The sequence below is a fragment of the Schistocerca americana genome, chromosome 2 (genome assembly GCF_021461395.2).
Source record: "Schistocerca americana isolate TAMUIC-IGC-003095 chromosome 2, iqSchAmer2.1, whole genome shotgun sequence".
Classification (NCBI taxonomy): domain Eukaryota; kingdom Metazoa; phylum Arthropoda; class Insecta; order Orthoptera; family Acrididae; genus Schistocerca; species Schistocerca americana.
In genome coordinates this window covers 328,900,026-328,917,889 of record NC_060120.1, presented here as the reverse complement: position 1 = coordinate 328,917,889, position 17,864 = coordinate 328,900,026, and the positions used below count along the sequence as shown (strand labels likewise).

The following is a 17,864-nucleotide window of genomic DNA, read 5'->3' as shown; positions in this document are numbered from 1 at the left end:
TGTCTCAACCCGTGACTGTCTCATTGCTTATTTGTGTATGTGCCATGTCTTTACTTTATCTGCTTATAGCTACTGTTTCATTTATTTCAGAATGTACACACTTAATGCCCCTCTATGTCTGTTAGTGCACAATTTCAGATGCTTAAATTCATGTGTATTCATCTCTGTCCATATATAGCAGGGGTGGCCACACATGCCTCATGAGCTGCATGTGGCTCTTGCTCTTATCTAGAGTATGACCTACTCTTGTAGCAAGTAATATGATTATTTGAGTAAAATTGTGATTATTGCTGTTGCCCTAACAATTATGGTCTGTGAGAAGTGTAAATATTAAACTTAGATGAATGCATAATGTAAATGGAAAGATAAAAGATCTACCCACCAAGCAGTGTTGCACACACACAAAGGGATTTGACTTCTACATGCTCTTCGGAGCCAATGGCTCCTTCTTATGGCAGAAGAGCTGAAGGGGAAGGAAAAGGGTTGAAGGAACAGTACTGGACCTCTCAGCCCTCTTCCTTCCCCGTCAGCTCTTCTGCCAGAAAAAGGAGCCATTGGCTCCGAAAGCTTGTAAAAGTCAAATCCTTTTGTGTGTGTGTTTCCATGCCATTGCTTTGTGAATAGATCTTTTATCTATCCAGTTACATTATATTATCAATAATTGATTATTTTTGTTGTTAGATGAATGTATGATATACACACTGTGCTGTCATACAATATATTTATTCACCACTGATTTGGACCATCTTCACAGTGGTAGCAAAAAAAAAAAAAAAAAAAAAAAAAAAAAGTGAAAACTGTGAATATCAACACAAAACACAAAAAGAGAAAGAAACATGTAACAGCTGTAAGTGAACAGCACCACTGCTCAGGCACAACACCACCCTGTAGGGTAACACACAAATGTTGATCAAAGATGCTACAAGGTCAACGAACAGGTTCTAAAATATGTGGACACTACAGTACAGTCACAGATAGATAAACATGCGCTCAAATTACAGTAAAAGAGCTACAATAGAAGAAGATACAAATATATTAAAATATATTTTTCCCCTCTGTACAAATTTTCTTTTCTTCTTCTTTTTTCTTCCCTTTTTCCTTCTTATAATTTTTTCCTATTTTCTTTTTCATTTCTTGTCAGTACAACATTATATAACATAATAGTCACATGACACTATTATAATGTTGCATGATATAATGTCACATGATAAAACCAAACCAACCATTTGGTGAGAACCACCACATATAAAAATATACGTAGACATAAACAATTATATGCAATACAACAGGCATGTGATGCTATTGCAGTGTCACTTGATACTAAAATATCACATGATAAAAAGAAACTGACCGTTTGGTAAGACCTACATCATATAAAAATGTACATAGGTTTTGGTGTTTAACAGTTATATTAGGCAATCCAGCTACCATGAATCATACAGACTGGCAGCAGCGAAACATCTCCAATGTCAAATTCATATCAGAGGTTCGAGGATATAATTAGTGTAATCAAATGTGGAACTGTGTTCTACATACAGTGTTATGTAATATAATAATCATATGGTACTATTAAAAATCCAGTGAAATTGGAGCATCACAGAACAAAGCAACACAGGGTGTATACGACCTGGCACAACCGGGAGATATGGGAAAAACCCGGGAATTTTTTAGAATTCCGTTAATTTTTCATTGTTTTGGTTTTCAGTTAGATTCTCGTAATTTTGGCTGGTAAGAACCAATATTCTAACAAAGGATATTACTGTATGCCAGTACTGCAGAATAATACTGCAGCAATAGGACATGAACGAGAGGAAAAAAAGAAAATAAAACTTAAGTTACAAAGGAAGTGCGCCATATACAACAACAAAACACAGTGCTCATACAAGCGTCTGCCAACAGCAAAATGTGTCAAAGGCTTTAGGAAGACTATGCTATGCTTCAGAACAACAAATTGCCTCCAATGAGCATGATGTCACAGTTGTTTACATTAGATTCCTTTGAGCAGTTGCGAGCGGGCTCATGCGCATGCGCAGTTGAGTCGCATATGAGCAGTACCTTCTCCCGCTTCTGGCTACGGAAGTGTAGTTGTTAGCTGTATAAGCAGTAGCATCAAGCAGCCAGATGCTACACGTAAAGATTTTACTGGTGCACCCAAGCTGCCAGGTTCACTCATGCGCAAGAGATCTAGATCTAGGTGGCGGAAGAGGGGAGGGGCAAACCGGGGTGTCTGCCCTGGGCGGCAATTTCAGGGTGGGGAGGGGGTGGGGGCCGCCAAATTCATATTCTTGAGGAAAAAACCTTGTTTCACAAAGCGACTAGCATCCAGCGCACATTGGTCTATCGATTATTCATTTAGTCAAGCAGCAGTAGCCGACCGAGACAGATGCAGCAACAGGGAAGTAACGACTTTTGTATCATTTACGAGTTCCTAACCAGGAGTGAATTTTATTGTATCATCTGTGTGCTTTAATAGTTTAGTTTCTTGAGTTTCTGCGTGTAAATTTAATATCTAATAGCCACAGTTGTCGCGCTTTCATTTGCGTCAGAAAGTAAACTGATTTTGTGACGTATTATAAGTTCCTAATCAGGGGCAAATTATTTAGTTTCACCTGAGTGCTTCAGTAGTTAGGTTTTTAAATATCTGCATATTACTAGACGCAGTTTGTGTGTTTCCATCAGGGTCTAGAGTAGAGTTGCGCAGCACGTGCCAATAGTCAATTTATCTGCATAGTTTAGTTTTCCACGGACTTTAGTATGGACAGGGACTGCAATTGTTGTGTGCGGATGCGAGCCAAATTAGTGACACTTTTCTCTCAGCTTCAGGCTGTGATGGCTTCAGTTACACAGCTTGAGGCTGCAGTGGATGGGCGCTGCTGTTGTGGGCCGGCTGTGGGGATCCAACGGATGTCCAGCACATCAGAGTCCTCCGATCAGTCCTCAATGGTGGCCAACCCAGTTACTGCTCACACTGAGGCTGACCATTCACCTGTGGTCATACTTAACAATCATATACAACAGTTCACTCGATGAAAGATCTGTACCAAAAGACTGGAAAGTTGCCCAGGTCACACCAGTATCCAAGAAAGGTCGCCCCAGGGTGAAGCAGGCAGCGAAAGACTTCCCAGGTGGCCACACTAAGTTCTCCCCAGTTTGTCTGACACAGGTTCCAGGTGCTGTCTGTGGCTGACACTGTCGTTGAGCCAGACGCTGTCGCCTGTCCTGTTTCAGAGGAAACCACTCAGCCCTCAAGATCCAGGCAATCGCAGAGGGTGGGATTATTGGTAGTTAGGAGTTCCAACGTTAGGCGCGTTATGGGGCCCCTTAGGGACTTGGCTGACAAGAAGGGTAAGAAAAGCAATGTGCACTCAGTGTGCATACCGGGTGGAGTCATTCCAGAAGTGGAAAGGGTTCTCCCGGATGCCTTGAAGAGCACAAGGTGCAGCCAACTGCAGGTGGTTGCTCACGTTGGTACCAATGATGTGTATCACTTTGGATCAGAAGAGATTCTCTCTGGTTTCGAGCGGCTGACAGTAGTGGTAAAGGCTGCCAGTCTTGCTTGCAAGATGAAAGCAGAGCTGACCATTTGCAGCATAGTCGACAGGACCAATTGCGGACCTCTGGTACAGAGCCGAGTGGAGGGTCTGAATCAGAGGTTCAGATGGTTCTGCGACCGTGTAGGCTGCAGATTCCTTGACTTGCACCAAAGGGTGGTTGGGTTTCTGGATCCACTGAATACGTCAGGTGTCCACTATACACAGGAGGGGGCTACACGAGTAGCAGGGGCTGTGTGGCATGGACTGGGCGTTTGTTTAGGTTAGAGGTGCTCGGGAAAATACAAGAAGGGCTTCAGTCACAAAGAGTGCAGGCTGAACACAGGAAGAACGTAGATACAGGAACCATTGGTATAACAGTTGTAAATTGTCGTATAGCTGTGTTGGGAAAGTACCAGAGCTCCAAGCACTAATAGAGAGCACTGATGCTCAAATTGTTACAGACACTGAAAGCTGGCTAAAGCCAGATATAAGCTCAGTCGGAATTTCTGCAAAGAACCTAACGGTGTTCCGAAAGGATAGGCTAAACACGGTTGGTGGTGGCGTGTTTGTTGCTGTCAGAAGTAGTTTATCTTGTTGCGAAATTGAAGTAGATACTTCCTGTGAGTTAGTATGGGCAGAGGTCATTGTTGGCAACTGGAATAAAATAATAATTGGATCCTTTTACCGACCTCCCAATTCAGATGATACAGTTGCTGAAAGGTTCAATGAAAACTTGAGTTTGATTTCAAACACTTACCCGACTCATACGATAATAGTTGGTGGTGACTTTAATTTACCCTCGATATGTTGGCAAAATTACGTGTTTAATTCTGGAGGTATGCTTAAATATCATCCGAAATTGTGCTAAACGCATTCTCTGAAAATTATTTCGAGCAGTTAGTTCGTGAGCCCACGTGAATAGTAAACAATTGTGAAAACACACTTGACCTCTTAGCAATAAATAATCCTGAGTTAATAAGGAGCATCAAAACTGATTCAGGGATTAGTGAACACAGGGTTGTCGTAGCGAGATTGAATATTGTAATTCCCAAATCCTCGAAAAATTAGCGAAAAATATACCTATTCAAAAAATCAGATGAAAATTCACTTGACACCTTCCTAAGAGACAATCTCCACTCATTCCAAATTGATAATAAAAGTGTAGACCAGATGTGTCTTAAATTCAAAGAAATAGTATCGGCAGCAATTGAGATAACTGTACCAAATAAATTAACAAATGGCAGAGCTGTTCCTCTTTGGTACACAAAACGGGTTAGATCACTGTTGCAGAAACAACAAAACAAACATGCCAAATTTAAACAGATGCAAAATTCCCAAGATTAGCGATCTTTTACAGAAGCTTGAAATTTAGCGCAGACTTCAATGTGAGATGCCTATGACAGTTTCCACAACGAAACTTTGTCTCGAAACCTGGCAGAAAATCCAAAGAGATTCTGGTTGTTTGTAAAGTATGTTAGCGGCAAGAAACAATCAATGCCTTCTCTGCGCAATAGCAATGAAGATACTATCGAAGACAGTGCTGCCAAAGCAGAGTTACTAAACACAGCCTTCCAAAATGCCTTCTCAAAAGAAGACGAAGTAAATATTACAGAATTCGAATCGAGAACAGCTGCCAACTTGAGTAACGTAGAAGTAAATATCCTCGGAGTAGTGAAGCAACTTAAATCACTTAATAAAAGCAAGTCTTCTAGTCCAGACTGTATACCAATTAGGTTCCTTTCGGAGTGTGCTGATGCATTAGCTCCATACATAACAATCATATACAACAGCTCACTCGACGAAAGATCTGTACCCAAAGACTGGAAAGTTGCACAGGTCACACCAGTATTCAAGAAAGGTAGTATGAGTAATCCACTAAAGTACAGGCCCATATCATTAACGTCGATATGCAGCCGGATTTTAGAACATATATTGTGTTCGAACATTATGAATTACGTCTATTGACACACAGTCAACATGAGTTTAGAAAACATCGTTCCTGTGAAACACAACTAGCTCTTTATTCACATGAAGTGTTGAGTGCTATTGACAAGGGATTTCAGATAGATTCCGTATTTCTGGATTTCCGGAAGGCTTTTGACACTTTACCACACAAGTGGCTCGTAGTGAAATTGCGTGCTTATGGAATATCGTCTCAGTTATGTGACTGGATTTGTGATTTCCTGTCAGAGAGGTCACAGTTCGTAGTAATTGGCAGAAAGTCATCGAATAAAACAGAAGTGATTTCTGGCGTTCGCCAAGGGATTTTTATAGGCCCTTTCCTGTTCCTTATCTATATAAATGACTTTGGAGACAATCTGAGCAGCCGTCTTCAGTTGTTTGCAGATGACGCTGTCATTTATTGACTAATAAAGTCATCAGAAGATCAAAACAAACTGTGAAATGATTTAGAAAAGATATGCGAATGGTGCGAAAATTGACAGTTGACCCTAAATAACGAAAAGTGTGAGGTCATCCACATGAGTGGTGAAAGAAACTCGTTAAACTTCGGTTACATGATAAATCAGTCTAATCTAAAAGCTGTAAATTAAACTAAATACCTAGGTATTACAATTACGAACAACTTAAATTGGAAGGAACACGTAGAAAATGTTGTGGGGAAGGCTAACCAAAGACGTCGTTTTATTGGCAGGACACTTAGAAAGTGTAACAGACCCACTTAGGAGACTGTCCACACTGTGCTTGTCCGTCCTCTTTTAGAATACTGCTGCGCGGTGTGGGATCCTTACCAGGTAGGACTGATGGAGTACATCGAAAAAGTTCAAAGAAAGGCAGCACGTTTTGTATTATCGCAAAATAAATGGAGAGAGTGTCACAGAAATGATACAGGATTTGGGCTGGAAATCATTAAAAGAAAGGCATTTTTTGTTGCAACGGAATCTTCTCACGAAATTCCAATCACCAACTTTCTCCTCTGAATGCGAAAATATTTTGTTGACACCAACCTACATAGGGAGGAACGAAAAGATATAGGTGTTCATTCTTTCCGCACGCTATACGAAATTGGAATAATAGAGAATTGTGAAGGTGGTTCGATGAACCCTTTGCCAGGCACTTGAATGTGATTTGCAGAGTATCCATGTAGATAGATGTAGATGTAGATGTAGATGATTTTGAAACACATCCCTGTTGGTTTTTGAACACATTTAGAGTTGATATCTGAATGAATCATAAGCTGATTTTTGAATGTATGCATAGTGTATGTGATGTCTCTGCCAGGGGATTCCCCGTCGCATCTAGAAATAAACTTCCCTGCAGACAAAAGGGGATGGGGCCATACGAGCTGAGCGGAGTAAAGCCGAACGGGTGAAAGTCAATGTTTGTTTGTGTGGTTGACTGGGTTTGCAAATGATCAGCATTGTTATAATTACTAATAAAAGCCATAGATTCAGACTACCAGAGTGGAAATAAACAACTAAAAGGTAAGAAAGAGTCTATATCTACATCTACATGGTTACTCTGCAATTCGCACTTAAGTGCCTGATAGAGGGTGCATCGAACCATTTTCATACTACTTCTCTACCATTCCACTATCGAATGGCGTGTGGGAAAAAGGAACACCTAAATCTTTACTTTTGAGCTCTGATTTCTCTTATTTTATTATGATGATCATTTCTCCCTACGTAGGTGGGTGTAACAAAATATTTTCGCATTTGAAGAGAAAGTTGGTGATTCAAATTTTGTGAATAGATCTCGCCGCAAAGAAAACCGCCTTTGTTTCAGTGACTGCCACCCCAACTCGCGTATCATACCAGTGACACTCTCACCCCTATTGCACGATAACATGAAACGAGCTGCCCCTCTTTACACTTTTTCGATGTCCTCTGTCAGTCCTACTTGCCCTTGCCGCGCAGCAATATTCCAACAGAGGACGGACAAGCATAATGTAGGCTGTCTCTTTAGTGGGTTTGTCGCATCTTCTAAGTGTTCTGCCAACAAAGCACAGTCTTTGTTTCGCCTTCCTCACAATATTATCTATGTGGTCTTTCCAATCTAAGTTGCTCGTAATTGTAATTCCTAGATATTTAGTTGAATTGACAGCCCTTAGATTTGTGTGATTTAATGTAGATCCAAAGTTTATCGGATTTCTTTTAGTAGCCATGTGGATGACCTTGCACTTTTCTTTGTTTAGTGCCAAATGTCACTTTTCGCACCATACAGAAATTCTCTCTAGATCATTTTGTAATTGGAATTGATTGTCTGATGATGATTTTACTAGACGGTAAATTACAGCGTCATCTGCAAACAATCTAAGGGGGCTGCTCAGATTATCACCTAGATGATTTGTGTAAATCAGGACCAGCAGAGGGCCTATGACACTACCTTGCAGAACGCAGATATCACTTTTGTTCTACTCGATTATTTACTGTCTATCACTACTTACTGTGACCTCTCTGAGAGGAAATCATGAAGCCAGTCACACAACTGAGACGATAACTCCATATGCACACTTGTAAGGAACGGTATCAAAACCTTCTGGAAATCTAGGAATACGGAATCGATCTGAGATCCCTTGTCGACTGCACTCATTACTTCATGAGAATAAAGAGCTAGCTGTGTTGCACAAGAACGATATTTTCTGAATCCGTGTTGGTTATGTATCAATTAGTCATTTTCTTCAAGGTGGTTCATAATGTTCGAGAACAGTATATGCTCCAAAATCCTACTGCAAATTGAGGTTAGTGGTATGGGTCTGTAATTCAATGGGTTACTCCTATTTCCTTTCCTGAATATTGGTGTGACCTGTGTTACTTTCCAATCTTTAGGAACAGACCTTTCGTCAAGTGAGCTGTTGTATATGATTGCTAAGAAAGGTGCCATTGTGTCTGCATACTCTGAAAGGAACCATCTGGACCAAAGATTACTTGTTATCTTCTTGGTGTATCCAAGAAAATGAAATTTTGATAGAAAGTTTTTGGTGAGACTGCAACACTAGTAAGGGCCAGATGTACAGTCCCTGGCCAGCAGGCCCTAAGCTCTATTCCGGTAGTAGTGTGGAAAATGTGTTGCGCGAACACGTAATAATGCCTAACCGGAGAATAAGCGCGGGATAACTAAACCGGTGATTGTAGCAGGGTTAGTGAAGTTAACCGGATAATAAGTTTTGACGCAGGCAGGAATAGTTACAGAGTTACTGAAGACAAGATTGTTAGAACGAGGAAGGAGAAGATAGGAAGGTAGAGGGTATGAATGAAATGTGAAACTGTTTCCTAACATAAAGCTTTTTGCTTGTAGTAGGCCTGACAGGCATTTGATAGTGGTTCTTCATGAATTATATTCTGTGGTTTTGTAAAAATGACCATTTGCTCCAAACAGTCTCGTTTATTTGGGGTATATTACAATTGCTGCAATATTAGACAGGCCTATTTCGTTTTATATAGCAGACAGTGACAAAATACACCTAATCAACTCCAGAAATAACGCCAATCTTGGGTACTATTTGTGTTAACAGCTTTTTCAGTATTAGATGTCGACATTTCATTTTTTCATATAACAAAAGGTTTGACGAACTTCGATGAGGTGATAGATTCTTTCGCAGAAAGGAAAGCACGCCATGTAAAGCCGTAACATGATTAGAGAGAAAAAAACGCTAGGACTCCAAGATTGGAGAAATGTGTACTGTGTCTTACTTGTCTCTTGTCTTTACTGGTTTTGGTTTTATGTATCTTATATTTAATTTTATGTCACACAAAACAGCAAGTTATGAGCTAATAGGCAATAAAGAGAGCAAATTTTCTTAGGAGTTCTTGTTCTTCTGGTTACAAATAATTACAGTATTAATTGCGAATTTTTTTTTTTTTTTTTTTTTTTAAATGAGGGGCAGGATGTCAAATCGGTTGACTGGGAGTAGGTGAGGCACCACAAGACATTTTAATTTCCACTGTCCTGAATATGGTTTGATGGCGTCCATAACAAAATATACACGTTTGAATTCGACAGAGTGAAATACAGTGACGTGCAATAGATGAAGCTGTTTGAAGTGGCGTGACACTGCACCTTGGCACACTAAAGACCAAATAACATGTCTTGCATTTCCTTGAAGACACATGTTGTATGTATGTAGAGTAGATTTGCTGACCGTGTTATAGTTTTGGGTGGAGATTTTAATTTACCAGATATAGACTGGGAGACTCAAATGTTTATAACAGGTGGTAGGGACAAAGAATCCGTGAATTTTTTTAAAGTGCGTTATCTGAAAACTACCTTGAGCAGTTATACTGAGAACCGACTCATAGCGATAACATATTAGACCTTCTGGTGACAAACAGATCCGAACTATTTGAAACAGTTGACACAGGATAGGAATCAGAAATCATAAAGTGGTTACAGAATTGGTGATTTCAGCCATAAATAGAAATATTAAAAAAGGTAGGAAGATTTTTCTGTTTAGCAAAATTGACAAAAAGCAGATTTCAGAGTACTTGATGGCTCAACACAAAAGTTTTGTCTTATGTGCAGTTAGTGTTGAGGATCAGTGGACAAAGTTCAAAACCATCATACAATATACATTAGATGAGTATGTGCCAAGCAAGATCGTAGGAGATGGAAACGAGCCACGGTGGGACAACTACAGAGTTAGAAAACTGCTGCAGAAGCAGAGGGAACTTCACAGCAAACATAAACATAGCCAAAGCCTTGCAGACAAACAAAAAATTACACGAAGCAAAATGTAATGTGAGGAGGGGTATGCAAGAGGTGTTCAATGAATTCGAATGTAAAGTTCTATGTACTGACTTGGCAGAAAATCCTAAGAAATTTTCGTCTGATGTCAAAGCAGTAGGTGGATCAAAACAAAATGTCCAGACACACTGTGACCAAAATGGTACTGAAACAGAGGATGACAGACTAAAGGCCGAAATACTAAATGTCTTTTTCCAAAGCTGTTTCACAGAGGAAGACTACACTGTAGTTCCTTCTCTAACTGTGACCAAAATGGTACTGAAACAGAGGATGACTGACTAAAGGCCGAAATACTAAATGTCTTTTTCCAAAGCTGTTTCACAGAGGAAGACTGCACTGTAGTTCCTTCTCTAGATTGTCGCACAGATGACAAAACAGTAGATATCGAAATAGACGACAGAGGGATGGAAAAACAATTAAAATCGCTCAAAAGAGGAAAGGCTGCTGGACCTGATGGGATATCAGTTCGATTTTACACAGAGTACGCGAAGGAACTTGCCCTCCTTCTTGCAGCGGTATACTGTAGGTCTCTAGAAGAGCATAGCATTCCAAAGGATTGGAATAGGGCACAGGGCATCCCCATTTTCAAGAAGGGACGTCGAACAGATGTGCAGAATCAGCAATCATAAAGTGGTTACAGCATCGGTGATTTCAGCCATAAATAGACCTATACCTCTTATGTCGACCAGTTGTAGAATTTTGGAACACGTATTATGTTCGAGTATAATGACTTTTCTGGAGATTAGAAATCTACTCTGTAGGAATACGCATGGGTTTCGAAAAAGACGATCGTGTCAAACCCAGCTCGCACTATTCGTCCCCGAGACTCAGAGGGCCATAGACACGGTTCCCAGGTAGATGCCGTGTTTCTTGACTTCCGCAAGGCGTTTGATACAGTTTTCCACAGTCATTTAGTGACCAAAGTAAGAGCATATGAACTATCAGACCAATTATGTGATTGGGTTGAGGAGTTCCTAGATAACAGAACGCAGCATGTCATTCTCAATGAAGAGAAGTCTTCCGAAGTAAGAGTGATTTCAGGCATGCTGCAGGGGAGTGTCGTAGGCCCTTTGCTATTCACAGTATATATAAATGACCTTGTGGATAACATCGGAAGTTCACTGAAGCTTTATGTGGATGATGCTGTAGTATATCGAGAGGTTGTAACAATGGAAAATTGTACAGAAATGCAGGAGGATCTGCAATGAATCGATGTGTGGGGCAGGGAATGGCAATTGAATCTCATTGTAGACGAGTGTAACGTGCTGCAAATACATAGAAAGAAAGAGCCTTTATCATTTAGCTACAATATAGCAGGTCAGCAACTGGAAGCAGTTAATTCAATAAATTATATGGCAGTAGGCATTAGGAGTGATTTAAAATGGAATGACCATATAAAATTAATCGTCGGTAAAGCAGATGCCAGACTGAGATTCATTGGAAGAATCCTAAGGAAATGCAGTCCAAAAACAAAGGAAGTAGGTTACAGTACACTTGTTCGCCCACTGCTTGAATACTGCTCAGGGTGTGGGATCCGTACCAGATAGGGTTGATGGAAGAGATAGAGAAGAACCCAAGGAGAGCAGCGCGTTTCGTTACAGAATCATTTAGTAATCGCGAAAGCGTTACGGAGATGATAGATAAACTCCAGTGGAAGACTCTGCAAGGGAGACGCTCAGTAGCTCGGTAAGGGCTTTTGTTGAAGTTTCGAGAACATACCTTCAACGAGGAGTCAAGCAGTATATTGCTCCCTCCTAAGTATATCTCGTGAAGAGACCATGAGGATAAAATCAGAGAGATAAAGAGACCACATAGAGGCATACCAACAACCTTTCCTTCCTTGAACAATACGAAACTGGAATAGAAGGGAGAACTGATAGAGGTACTCAAGGTACCCTCCACCACACACCGTCAGGTGGCTTGCGGAGTATGGATGTAGATGTAGATGTAGATGTAGACTCTGCAGAAAGATATGCACTACAAAACGAACATTTTTTGAAAAGTCACTGGAGGAAGGAGGGAGGGGTGTGCCACTATCTAGTATTGCCCCGGTTCGGAAACATCATAGATCCGTGATAGAGGACTCTTGAGTTGTTGTGGGGGGAGGGTAGTCTCCATGTGAGCCATGTTTACGTTTAGTGATTTTGCTGTATCCTCTTCGTTTATTGCTCTCAAGTCAAACAAAAACAAAACAAATTTCTGTGGCCAGTAGCTATCAAGTGAAATAAAATACATTCACATAATTGTGGAAAGCTAAAATAAGTTATTAGTTTCAGGTTTTATTTTATTTCATTTCCACCTTTCTAACAGAACAATGAAGTTATTTTTGCCGGTTTGATAAGAAATTTGGCTTTTATTACTCTTTTCCTCTGAGGCAATCCATTTATTTGAAACAAAGTGTTTAATTCCACACTACTGGCTGCTTTCAACTGTTCACTGCATTTCAAGTGCACATTTTCATCTTCTAGCGCGTATGGCATTATGCCATAATAAAGAACCAAACATGAGATAATATAGCACTGGTACTCCAACAGACTTTACATCCGAATGTGCACTTTAAGCCGAATTATGCATTTTAGTATGGTTTACGAAATTCCGATGCTCTTGGACTATCTTCACTTGTGAAGGTGTCATAAAGAAACTGTAATTATTCATATTATTACAACATGTGTGACCATACTGTCCATCACTAACCAGTTTTATTAAATCAAGCAATGGAAACTCCAGGTAGGAATATCAACAATGCAGGAAAAGATATATGAAATCAAACGATGGAAAATCCAGGATGAAATGTAACAATATTATGAGTAGGGAAGTCCACCCCCGGTAGCTGAGCGGTGAGTGTGACAGAATGTCAGACTTAAGGGCCTGGGTTCGATTCCTGGCTGGATCAGAGATTTTCTCCGCTCAGGGACTGGGTTTTGCGTTGTCCTAATCATCATCATTTCATCCCCATCGACGTGCAGGTCACCGAAGTGGCATCACACCGAAAGACTTGCATCCGGCGAATGGTCTACCCAGTGGGATGCCCTAGTCACACAACATTTACATTTACATGAAAAGGGAAGTTGCTACTCACCATATAGCAGAGGTGCTGAGTCGCAGATAGGCTCAACAAAAAGACTTTCACACTTAAAGCTTTCGGCCAATGACCTTTGTCAACAATAGATACACATACGCACACACATCTTTTCATAGGTAGCTGTTAATGAGTAATGTATACAGCACCTTATATTAATGATATGTGTTATGTTATTGTCATCCAGCGTTTTTTATGGCGTTATCAGTGGCAACATTATTATTATTATTATTATTATTATTATTATTACGCACTGATGTAAAGCGTATTTAAGTTACTTAATGTGGTTAAACTGTAGTTCCTTTGTGTGTACTTGACTTCTCATAAACTAGACACCCCTGTCCCAATTACGTAAAACTTTTACATGTACATGTTATTTAAATTTTCATAAAGTTACCCCTTCCCCTCCCCCCATCAGCTCTTGGCGCATCATTGTTAGTTGCTGACACCAGCTTCTATCGTAGACATCCTTTTCTGTTATTAGGCACCTAATACTAGAAGGGTTAAGAATAATTTTAGAGCTGCGTCATTCGGATATGATAACAGATGTGTACATGTTTTCTGATAGTTAAATTCATTATTAGATTGTTCATAATGATGACATTTTATATTATAAGGTGTATTGGGCATATGCTAGACTCAGATTACTGAAATAAGTTTAATTAAATTGCTTAGTGATGGACTGTGTGTTCACACATGTTGTAATAATATGAAAATAATTTCAGTTTCTGTATGACACCATTACAAGTGAATTTAGCCTTGGTGTCTTAATTGGTTACACTATGTTTAATGCAGGAGTAGGTTTAATAATAAAGAAAAAAATAGGAGTGCTGATAAGTTACTACAAATAGCATAGTGAATGCATTATTGTAGCCAAGATAGACACGAAGCCCATGCCTACCACGGTAGTACAAGTTTATATACCATCTAGCTCCGCAGACAACAAAGAGATTGAAGAAATATATGATGAGATAAAAGAAATTATTGAGATAGTGAAAGGAGACAAAAATTTAATGGTCATGGGTGACTGGAATTTGATTGTAGGAAAAGGAAGAGAAGGAAAAATAGTAGGTGAATATGGAATGGGGATAAGAAATGAAAGAGGAAGTCACCTCATAGAATTTTGCACAGAGCATAACTTAATCATAGCTAACACTTGGTTTAAGAGTCATGCAAGAAGGTTGTATATGTGGAAGAGGCCTGGAGACACTGGAAGGTTTCAGATAGATTATGTAATGGTAAGACAGAGATTTAGGAACCAGGTTTTAAATTGTAAGATATTTCTAGGGGCAGATGTGGATTCTGACCACAATCTATTGGTTATGAAGTGTAGATTAACACTGGGGAAACTGCAAAAAGGTGTGCATTTAAGGAGATTTTATCTGGATAAACTGAAAGAACCAGACGTTTTAGAGAGTTTCAGAGAAAGCATTAGGGAACAATTGACAAGAAAAGGAGAAATAAATGCAGTAGAAGAAGAATGGGTAGCTTTGAGAGATGGAAATAGTGAAGGCAGCAGAGGATCAAGTAGGTAAAAAGACGAGGGCTAGTAGAAATCTTTGGGTAACAGAAGAGATACTAAAATAAATGTCGTGTGACTAGGGCCTCCTGGGAGGTAGACCATTCGCTGGGTGCAAGTCTTTTGATTTGACGCCACTTCGGTGACTTGCGTGTCAATGGGGATGAAATGATGATGATTAGGACAACACAGCACCCAGTCCCTGAGCAGAGAAAGTCTCCGACCCAGCCGGGAATCGAACCCGGGCCCTTAGGAGTGACATTCTATTGCGTTGACCACTAAGCTACTGGGTTGGACCGAGGAGATACTGAATTTAATTGATGAAAGGAGAAAATATAAAAATGTGGTAAATAAAGCAGAGAAAAAGGAATACAAACGTCTCAAAAATGAGAGCGACAGGAAGTACAAAATGGCGAAGCAGGGATGGCTAGAGGATAAATGTAAGGCTGTAGAGGCATATTTCACTAAGGGTAAGATAGATACTGCCTACAGGAAAATTAAAGAGGCCTTTCGAGAAAAGAGAATCACTTGTAAGGATATCAAGAGCTCAGATGGAAAACTAGTTCTAAGCAAAGAAGAGAAAGCAGAAAGGTGGGAGTATATAGAGGGTCTTTACAAGGGTGGAAGAGGACGTAGGTGAAGATGAAATGGGAGATACACTACTGTGCGAAGAATTTGAAAGAGCACTGAAAGACCTAAGTCGAAACAAGACCCCTAGAGAAGACTACATTCCATTAGAACTACTGATAGCCTTGGAAGAGGTAGCCCTGACAGAACTGTACCATCTAGTGAGAAAGATGTATGTGACAGGCGAAATACCTCGGACTTCAAGAAGAATATAATAATTCCAATCCCAAAGAAAACAGGTGTTGACAGGTGTGAAAATTGCCAAACTATGAGTTTAATAAGTTATGGATTAAAATGCTAACTCGAATTCTTTACAGATGAATGGAAAAACTGGTAGAAGCTGACCTCGGGGAAGATCAGTTTGGATTCCGTAGAAATGTTGGAACACGTGAGGCAATATTATCCCTATGACTTATCATAGAACATAGATTAAGGAAAGGCAAACCTAAGTTTCTAGCATTTGTAGACTTAAAGAAAACTTTTGACAATGTTGACTGGAATAATCTCTTTCAAATTCTGAAGGTGGCAGGGGTTAAATACAGGGAGCAAAAGGCTAGCGAAAGGCTATTTACAATTTGTACGGAAACCATTTGGCAGTTACAAGAGTTGAGGGGCACCAAAGGGAAGCAGTGGTTGGGAAGAGATTGAGACAGGGTTGTAGCCTATCCCCGATGTTATTCAATCTATACATTGAGCAGGCAGTAAAGGAAACGAAAGAAAAATTTGGAGTAGGAATTAAAATCCATGGAGGAGAAATAAAAACTTTGAGGTTTGCCAATGACATTGTAATTCTGTCAGAGACAGCAAAGGACCTGGAAGAGCACTTGAACAGAATGGACAGTGTCTTGAAAGGAGGCTATAAGATGAACATCAACAACAGCAAAACGAGGATAATGGAGTGTAATCTAATTTAATCGGGTGATGCTGAGGAAATTAGATTAGGAAATGGGACACTTAAAGTAGTAGATGAGTTTTACTATTTAAGAGCAAAATAACTGATTATGGTCAAAGTAGGGAAGATATAAAATGTAGACTGGCAATGGCAAGAAAAGCGTTTCTGAAGAAGAGAAATTTGTTAACATCGAGTATAGATTTAAGTGTCAGGAAGTCTTTTCTCAAAGTTTTTGTATGGAATGTAGCCATGTATGGATATGAAACGTGGACAAAGATCTGTTGGTAGGGCATATTCTGAGGCATCAAGGGATCACCAATTTAATATTGGAGGGCAGTGTGGAGGGTAAAAATCTTAGAGGGAGACCAAGAGATGAATACACTAAGCGGATTCAGAAGGATGTAGGGTGCAGTAGTTAGTTGGAAATGAAGAAGCTTGCACAGGATAGAGTAGTACAGAGTGCTGCATCAAACCAGTCTCTGTACTGAAGAGCCCAGCAACAATAACAACATGTTTATCCCCAAACTTCTGATATGGACTTGACATTGGAATTGTTTCGATTATTGTTTGGTCTTTATGCTCTTTGTTTTTAACAGTATTGCTTCCTATAATGTTTCACCATTTTGTGTCTCTGTATAGGTTTTTGTATGCCAGTGATCTCACCAAATTGTTGGTTTGTTTTGTGACACTGTAATTTCAGTGGATTTTTTAGTAGAATCATGTGAATACGATATTACATAATACTGTATGCAGTTCCTCATTTTGTTACGCTGTTTGTACCCTAGAACCTCTGATTGGTACTGATATGGATTTGACATTGGAATTGTTTTGCTGCTGTCAGTCTGAATTATCCATGTGACATTGTAGTATCAGGTGACTTTCCTATAACATCATGTGACTGTTGTATTACATATTATTTGTACATGTCTATGTATATTTTTATGCATGATGGTTCTGACCAAATGGTTGGTTTGTTTTTATCATGTGACATTACGTCATGCAACATTATAATAGTGTCATGTGACTATTATGTTATATAATATTGTATTGAAAAGAAGTGAAAAAGAAAATAGGAAAAAATAATAAAAAGGAAAAAAAGAACAAAAAAGAAGAAGAAAAGAAAAATTGTACTGAGGGGAAAAATATATTTTAATTAATTTGAATCTTCTTTTATTGTAGCTCTTTTATTGTAATTTAAGTGCATGTGTACCTCTCTGTGACTGTGCTATAGCGTATTTTGGAACTTGTTCTTTGACTTTGGCTTGTAGCTTATTTGATCAACAGTTGTGTGTTAACCTGTTGCTGTTGCATGTTTTCATGTTTTCAATGTTTTCTGCTTGCTTAAGCTGGTATTAGGGCATTAAGTATCATTTTATGACATTTTCAAGTCAGCAATGGTGTATACTTTTCTGATGAAATAGCATGTATGACATATGAAGTTGTCACATAGATATTTTTCATAAGTACATTTGATTTTTCTGACTAATAATTCTCATGAAAATGTAATTTGTG

At 39.4% G+C, this 17,864-nt stretch overlaps 1 protein-coding gene across 2 annotated transcripts in view; it reads left to right on the top strand.

The window, feature by feature from the left end:
- The window catches only part of LOC124595251 (Golgi pH regulator A), a 109,156-nt gene that overhangs the window by 34,479 nt on the left and 56,813 nt on the right, over window positions 1-17,864 (top strand). The gene's annotated exons all lie outside the window — the stretch shown is intronic.